At 48.4% G+C, this 7,900-nt stretch overlaps 1 non-coding gene across 1 annotated transcript; it reads left to right on the forward strand.

The window, feature by feature from the left end:
* The first annotated feature begins 256 nt into the window (after window positions 1-256).
* On the forward strand, window positions 257-362 carry LOC115391179 (U6 spliceosomal RNA). Its single transcript, XR_003931740.1, has one exon. It is a non-coding gene; the product is annotated as a U6 spliceosomal RNA (small nuclear RNA).
* The last annotated feature ends 7,538 nt before the right edge of the window (window positions 363-7,900 follow it).

Raw genomic sequence — 7,900 nt, forward strand, 5'->3', positions numbered from 1 at the left:
CTTCCTATGACGTCACTGCATATTTCCCATCATGCACCAGAAAAAGTCAGAAAGAATCCGGACCAGAGGGACTAGAACCGAACCAGGGTCTTACAGACCCCCCCAGACCCACCCGGTCCCCTCCCACAACTTTGTGTGACAAGGTCCCGTGAAGTAAACGTCCTGGTCTGGTCCCGTTTCCGCTCTGATCCCACCGTGAGTCTGAGGGGCGTCACATCTCTCATTCATAAAACCCACTCTGGCGTTGGGTGCAGTCGTGCGACTTCGGTCGTGCATATACTAAAATTGGAACGATACAGAGAAGATTAGCATGGCCCCTGCGCAAGGATGACACGCAAATTCGTGAAGCGTTCCTCATTTTCATTTTTCATTTTCATAAATATCAAAACTTTTCATCAAATATTCATTTCAGTGATCTCAGTACAAACAGCGCCCCCCGCCGCCTCAGGAGAGCAGAGGAACTGCAGGCTGACTGGCCCGCTCTCAGGGCGCAGCTGGAGGAGCCGCCAGTGGATCAATCAACACTGCAAACTGGAGCATGGAGCCCAAAACATTACACACGGAAATATTCACGAAGGGATGCCGACACATTCTTTGACTTGAGGCCTTCATAATAACAAATTGTGCTGGAATCCTTACAGCAAGACATTTACCTTTTGTAACAAATATGTTCCAGATATTGAACACGCACATCCGCAAAATAACCCCGGTGTTGAGTCTGGGACCGTGTCATATTCAATTTATCCGATTAACAACCACAAAAAAACCAGCTGACGTTAATAATGACTCGGTTTGCGGGCTGCTGCTAGCTACACAAGCTAACTCAGTGCAGTCTCTCGTCTTTTAGCTTCTGATACTTACATAAAGTTTGCTGAATAAAGTTTTCCGACACATTCAGAGCAAACTACGACATAATCAAACGTTGAATTGCCATACCTCTCAATTGTCTGAATCCGTTTTTATCCCGTTACAATGCACGTGGTCTCCGTCCCGTGTCTCCGGAGCTGCAGGTGACACGCAGGTGCAGCGTGCTCGTCTCGTGACTCCACTGATCCCAGACCAGCATGGTCCCTGGAAAAACCTCCACAGACCAGAAACCAGCTCTCTGCAGCCTCAGTCCGACCACACTGTGGGAGATAAATTAAGCCCTTATCTTAATTTTATGATTTACATTTTCGAAAAGCAAGCGAGCTGCCTTTTAATCGCAGGCTGTTTTATTTCTCGTTTGCAATTGTGGCCTTTTCGTTTGTGTCTGTTGCCGCCATAAGTGGGAAAACAAAAGAATTGTTCTGCATTTAATTCATTTGCACTGACTTAGGCTACTATTGACATTTGCAGAATGCACAGAAATACACCGAAATCAAAATGAAACTGCTTATTTTCATTTTATATAACCTATTTACCTTTTCAAAAGGCTGCTGTTCTATTTGTACAGTTGCCCCAGATAATGGAAAAAGACAAGAGGATTGTATTATTGAAGTTTGAAGAGGATTGCACTTTATTTCCATGGGAAGGTCTGACACTACAGGAGGCCGATTATGCGCGTTCCATTCTGTTTTTGTTTTTTCAAATCCTCAAAATACAAAGGACACCAAAAATCCGATTTCTTTACTGTATTTCTATAATTTCATCAATGCGACAAAACACAATACATTAATACTGTAATGGCAGTGAAACTCAAAGCACCAAAAATCGTACAGCAGGGTAGTCACGTGGCGTTTCATTCTCTCCAGGATGTGCTGCAGGGAAAATAAACATTTCATCATGATGCTCATTATGTATTTTTAGCTAACTTACTCATTTCGATAGTAGGCTAATAAACACTTAGAGCCTGAGTTGCCTTCATATAAGGCTTATACAAGACTTTCTCAACACTCTTTGAACACTTGGGGTTGCTGACCCCTGATCAGGCCCAAGAACTGGAGCCTGCAAAAGGAAGTGTTAAAATACAACAGACGGCATGTTAAATCTCAGAGTGTACAAACAAATAAAAACTAATCACAAATAGTCTACAGGAGCCTGGTCTGCAACAACACAGCCAGCTGATGTTGCAGGACCAGAGGCTGCACTCAGCTGGGCAGAAGGCTGAGAGGAGGCTGGGCTGGGCGCTGCTGAGGAGAGGCTTCCTGGCTGGATGTAGACGGCTGTGGAGAGGGCGGTCCCGATGCAGAGGAGGAGAGGTTGACGGCCTCGGAGGGGTCAGAGAGGACGGGCACTGTGAGGTCCTCCGGTTCCTCCTCCACGAAGCCTTCATCCCGCACCTCCTCATCATCCATCTGTTCCACCAGCCGATCCTCTTCTGGATTGTCCATGACAGTCAGGGATTTACCAGACCGACTGTACAGGACAGGCACTCCATTCCAAGCAGCTCCCCTGGAAAATAACACACATGTAAAGCACAACACACATTATGAAAGTCAAGTCAATAAAGTTTCTAAAATATACTCTCCAATACTTCCTATCAGTGGCATAATCACCGTTACTAGACATAAGAATCCCATTCATGTCTTTCGGGATCAACCTGTATAATACATACATTGTGTTAAGTTTTAAGCTTTTAAAGTATTTAATTAAATATATGAGTTGATAATAAAGAATCATCCACGCCTGTGTAAGCCCCAGGAGGCCGGTAGCGCTCATCCGAGGACGCCTTGAGGGCTTTGCGGCTGAGGCGGTCCAGAGCTTCCCTCTCAGTGCTGCTGTAAGTCCTCATGTCAGACTTGCCCTTCCCTGCCTCCTCCATCCGGTCTTCATTCCAGCGCATCAGGCCTTCCAGGAGGTACGCCTGGAAGTGTGCATCACTGGCACTGGTCCCTGGAGGGCAGGAAAATATGAATTCTATGCATTTGGAACAACAAAAATAATTCAAACAGCAGTTTGCCTGAAAAGTAATAGCCCACCTGGGATGAAGCGGTTTAAATGGAGGTGGAAGGACTCCAGGGAGGTGGAGCCACGAGCACAGCGGCAGCAGCAGAGCTCCGCACCACCCTTCTTCAGTGGACCCGTCTTTACGTACAGAGGGAAGCCCTCGGGGTCCTGAATACAGGCCGTGTGCTTCTGCTGGTCTATCCAGACCTGTTGGATGCGCTCGTGGTCCAGCAGCGGTACTCCCAGATTTCCCTATTCCCCTTCCCACTGTCCATCTCCTCGATGAGCGCCTTAATCCTCCTGCTGGTCTCCTCCACTCCTCGGGTCCTCTTACGGCAATGCAGCGCCACCTCCCTCCTGCTGATCCGCAGTCATTCAGAAACATTTATAAAGCAGAAGGAAAAGACAAGTCAGCACGTATTCAAGGTTTCTGTTATCAACATGTTCCATGTGTCAGTCTGTCTTTGACAAATACTTGCACTCTTCTGCGTCAACTACCGCCTGGACCAGCTCTTCATCTGTGGGTTGTTTTGAGGTAAGAGCTGGTCTGCAGGAGGCTGGAATGGAAATACAGAAACATGACGTCAAGAGTGATAACAACAAGTATATACAGACATCGGCACAATGAAACACATACTGGGATGCAGCTCTGGGAGCCTGCGTTGAAGCCGAGACAGAAGCAGAGCTGCTGCTCACAGTGGAGGAGGAGGAGGAGGAGGAGGAGGAGGAGGAGGAGGAGGAGGAGGAGGAGGTCCTGGCAGCAGCAGCAGGGTTCCTCCTCTGCCTGTCTCGGCTTCTAACGTAGCGGACGGCGTTCTCCATCTGCGTGCCTGGAGCTGGTGCCTTCCGTCGCAGGTAGTTGACGAATCTGCAGATGATGCAGGTCCTCAGGCGACCGAGATCTTTACTGATCATCCAGCAGATGTTCGATCATGTCAGTTTTTTGAAATGTATCACAGTGAAAACATACCGGATCTTCTTGGGGTCCTCAGACTCGTACAGGCTCTGCAGGGTCTCCAACTTGAAATCCCCGAAGCCAACAAGGGCCTGTCCCTCCTGTCCCGGCTGGAGGGACTTCACCCGGGCCTCCTCAAAGGCTTTGTGGAACCTGACGGCCTCCCCAAAGTCCGGGTATGCTGAGGAGTACCGGGTGAGGGCGTCCTGCAGGTCCACAAAACAGAGTCAGAGCTGCTGCAGTCAGACTGGATGTCGGAATCAATCGGGTCCAGTCATTCACCTTGTTGGCCATCAGTGGGGACTGAGACCATGTTCTCTCTCGATCCATCTGGTGGGAGGAAACCAGGTTCACTGCGGAGCCCACGTCGTTCTCCAGCAGCCAGTGGAAGGTCTGGCCCCGGTACCGGCCGAACTGGACCCTCCACCGGCTGAACACCGGGGTGGCGTTGGTGACATCTCCACCCTCGGCGTCGACGTGGGCCCGGGCCGCCTCCTCCACCTCCTCTGCTGGTCTGGCCCTGTAGCGGCCTTCTGGGGCCCCAGAGCCTGAGCCTCAGCAGAGGCCTTCTGGAGAAGGGTCCCATTAGGGGCCCTCCTAAATGTTGGATGTTCCATCTGAGCAGAAAAAATGATAATGAGCAGAGGACTGCAGCAGCACTGGAAGAGGACTGAGAACAGAAGGTCCATGGAGGACACCGGTGAGGAGAACTTACTGTAGCGGCAGAATACTGTGATCTCAGTTCCTGTAAAGAACAGAAAACTATTCAACCTGTTTGTCACTCGTCTGTTTTAATTAGTGACAGCCTTACAGATCAACATTCTCTCATTCTATATATACACACGTGTATAGATCTGTGTGTACACAGTCACACAAATGTATATGGAAACCCAAATTATACACATGAATACACACACACACACATACATGTAGCATACATACGTACCTGTACCTGTACGTGAACATCTAATCATAAGCATATAAACATGCTTATTTATTAGAGCCATAAAGCGGTTTAATGTCGAGCATTAACGTACCAGCATGAATGTTAGCCTGCTATCACACCACATAGAGAACACGCTATGATGCCAAGCGATTAACACACATAGCGGAAAACTGTACATCAGCGTCTGACACAAAGCAGCACCTTTTCCACAATTATTTCGACACGTCCAGTTAAAAAAACACGACGGTACCTCAGTGTGATTGAAAACAATCAAACTCCTGACTTTTAAAGCAGTTTTGCAAAATTATTTCTTTCGAATGACAGAAAGAAGTTGCTGCGGTACTCACAGTAGACTCCGTGACAACCAATGGCGGCGTCGAGGTATTCGGCATCATGCAAATTCGGCGCAATGGTGCTCGGGAAATCCCGAGTCATGTGACCTTATTGGAACAATCGCGGCTCTCCCATTGGTTGCCAAAAACTCGACAGAAGATTTTGGAACAAGCGAGCGACGTGATTGGCCGATTCGGCGGGAAAGGCGGGCTGGGGGAAATTGGAACAAATCCCGAGTCACGTGACCTAATTGGAACAATCGGGGCTCTCCCATTGGTTGCCAAAAACTCGACAGAAGAATTTGGAACAAGCGAGCGACGTGATTGGCCGATTCGGAGGGAGAGGCGGGCCGGGGGAAATTGGAACATTTGGAACAGAAAAGATTGGGAATCCAGAGGGACAGTCCCCCCCCCCCCAACCACACACACGCACACACAGGCGAAAGTGACGCAATGGACGTGAGAGGAGGCGAGCTGTCGCGGGTCGAGGAGCAGAGGACACTGGGACGATGTGTTGGCGGGTTGTGGTTCGGGGATTATGAACACCGTGTTTATCAGAGGTAGTCTCGAACCTGCGATCTTCCGCTCCACTGGCCGCTCGCTCCATTCTTCCGCGACATTAAATAGTCCCGTATAGAAATGCTGACTTCATCTATAAAATTAAAGCTACGTGAAATATATTTGCATCCTGTGTTGTTTAATATTATTACAATTTTTTTGACAATGTGGTACCCACATTTTTATTGAGTTGCCAATAAATATATGCAGTTTGTTAGTTATTTGTCAGTTATTAGTCTTTAAAATGTGTATTTGTTCTACTGTGACTGCACGAGTGTAAACTGTATAAAATGCTAATTTTTAAATAAGATTTCTTTACTGTTTATTAATATATATTTGTCCAGACAAAGTACGTGCGTACTGAAGCTTATATTTGTTATTAATGTATCAATACTGTAAGTGTGTTTGTGTCAGAACACGAGTAGGAACCTGGTAGCAATTGGTGTAAATAGGGGTCATAAAAGGGTTCACACAGTATTCATGAGACAAGCACCTTCCCTCAGATCCCTCTGACCCCCCAGGAGCCCAGTGTTCAAGGACCAGCTGATGTGAGTGATTTACAGCCCCCCTGTCTTCAGCTGAGTAAACATGGCTGACTTCAGTCTGGTGGCAATTAAAAGCAGTACAATGAAGTAGAGTGTGTTTGGGAACAGCATTTATTTACAAAAACACAACGCACTCACTCCCATCAATAAACAGCAACAAATAGCTAACAATAATGAAATATAAAAGAGTATATATAGAAATGTAAAACAAATAAACATGATATACAAAGATATAAACAAACCAAAACAAAAGTAGTAGTTACACAGATAGGGTATTTACAACAGATGAAAAAGATATATTTACATATTTACACAGTTGAAATATTTGCAGGTGTGTGTGTGTGTGTGCGTGTGTCCCTAGATTTAAGGGGGTGGGTGTTCTTGTCTCCTGTGCTGCCAGTCACTCTTCGAAAGACTTGCCACCCGAGGAAGTGGGGCAAAAAGTGGCGCTGCCGAAGCGGCTGTGGCTGAAGTCTAAGGCAGCCCACATTTGTTTTTTTGTTTGTTTCACATTTATTGAACGCCACCTTGCGGACATATTTCCGTTTGTGGGCTCCAGTTTCATCCTCCTCTGCCCTGCGCCGCCTGTTCTGCTGAGTGAAGCGGGACACAGAGACGGGGCAGCGGGAGCAGGATCCACCTCTGCAACAGGAAGCACTGGAGCTGGAGCCACAGCTGGAGCCACAGCAGGAGCCGCCGAGGAGCGACCTGCACCTGCTGCCATCACCACCGGCACAGGGTTCACCAGGATGAACCGGGGCAGCAGAGCTGGAACATGTGGAAGAGGAGCGGCTGGAGCAACGGGCCACACAGCTGTGCCACTCGCAGGACGTCTGCCCGGCAGCAACTTTGGAGCCTGTCCTGCTCTGCTGGGTGGGGGGACAAACTGATGTCGGGGCCCGGATGTAGAGGGAGCTTCAGCCAGTCAGTTCCTGAATGTTCTTGCGGTGATTAAACCTGCAGTCACACAATATAATCCGTATGGTAAACTGTTCAATCTTTGTTTTGTTTTGTTTTTTGTCAAATATTAATGAAAAAAACTATTGTTCTTACCACTTAGTGAGACTCCTCTGATTCAGCACTAAAAGCTGGAGAGAGGTGGCCTCCATCAGGGTGTGGCAGTTCAGCACCAGGTCTCGGTCGTGGTGGTAGTCAGTCAGTACTTTAGTCCACCGGGGAAGGCGGACTCCACCCTTCTTGGTTGGGGACTTGTGCAGTGCGCACAGTTTGACGCACTTGGCCTCAACAAGACGACTGGTGCTGGACCACTGAGCCGGCCCCCCTGGATGGCCAATCAGGCACCTCTTCACGCTGTCCACACCCGCTGTCACGCCTGTGTTCCTCGGGGTCTTGAAGCGTCCGTGGGCCAGCTTGGACTGGTGTCTGGGCTGGTAGTGGATCCTCCTCTTGTCCCCATCAGGAAGAGCCGTCCACAGACGGATGACTTCTGCCACCTGCTGTTCATCCAGGTAGAGAGCCTGACGGATGGACACCAGGTACTCAGCCAAATTCTGGACCTTGTCACAGCCAGCCGCACCATCAGGCCCAAGAACTGGAGCCTGCAAAAGGAAGTGTTAAAATACAACAGACGGCATGTTAAATCTCAGTGTACAAACAAATAAAAACTAATCATGAGTAGTCTACAGGAGCCTGGTCTGCAACAACACAGCCAGCTGATGTTGCAGGACCAGAGGCT

Source organism: Salarias fasciatus, chromosome 6 (genome assembly GCF_902148845.1).
Source record: "Salarias fasciatus chromosome 6, fSalaFa1.1, whole genome shotgun sequence".
NCBI lineage: Eukaryota > Metazoa > Chordata > Actinopteri > Blenniiformes > Blenniidae > Salarias > Salarias fasciatus.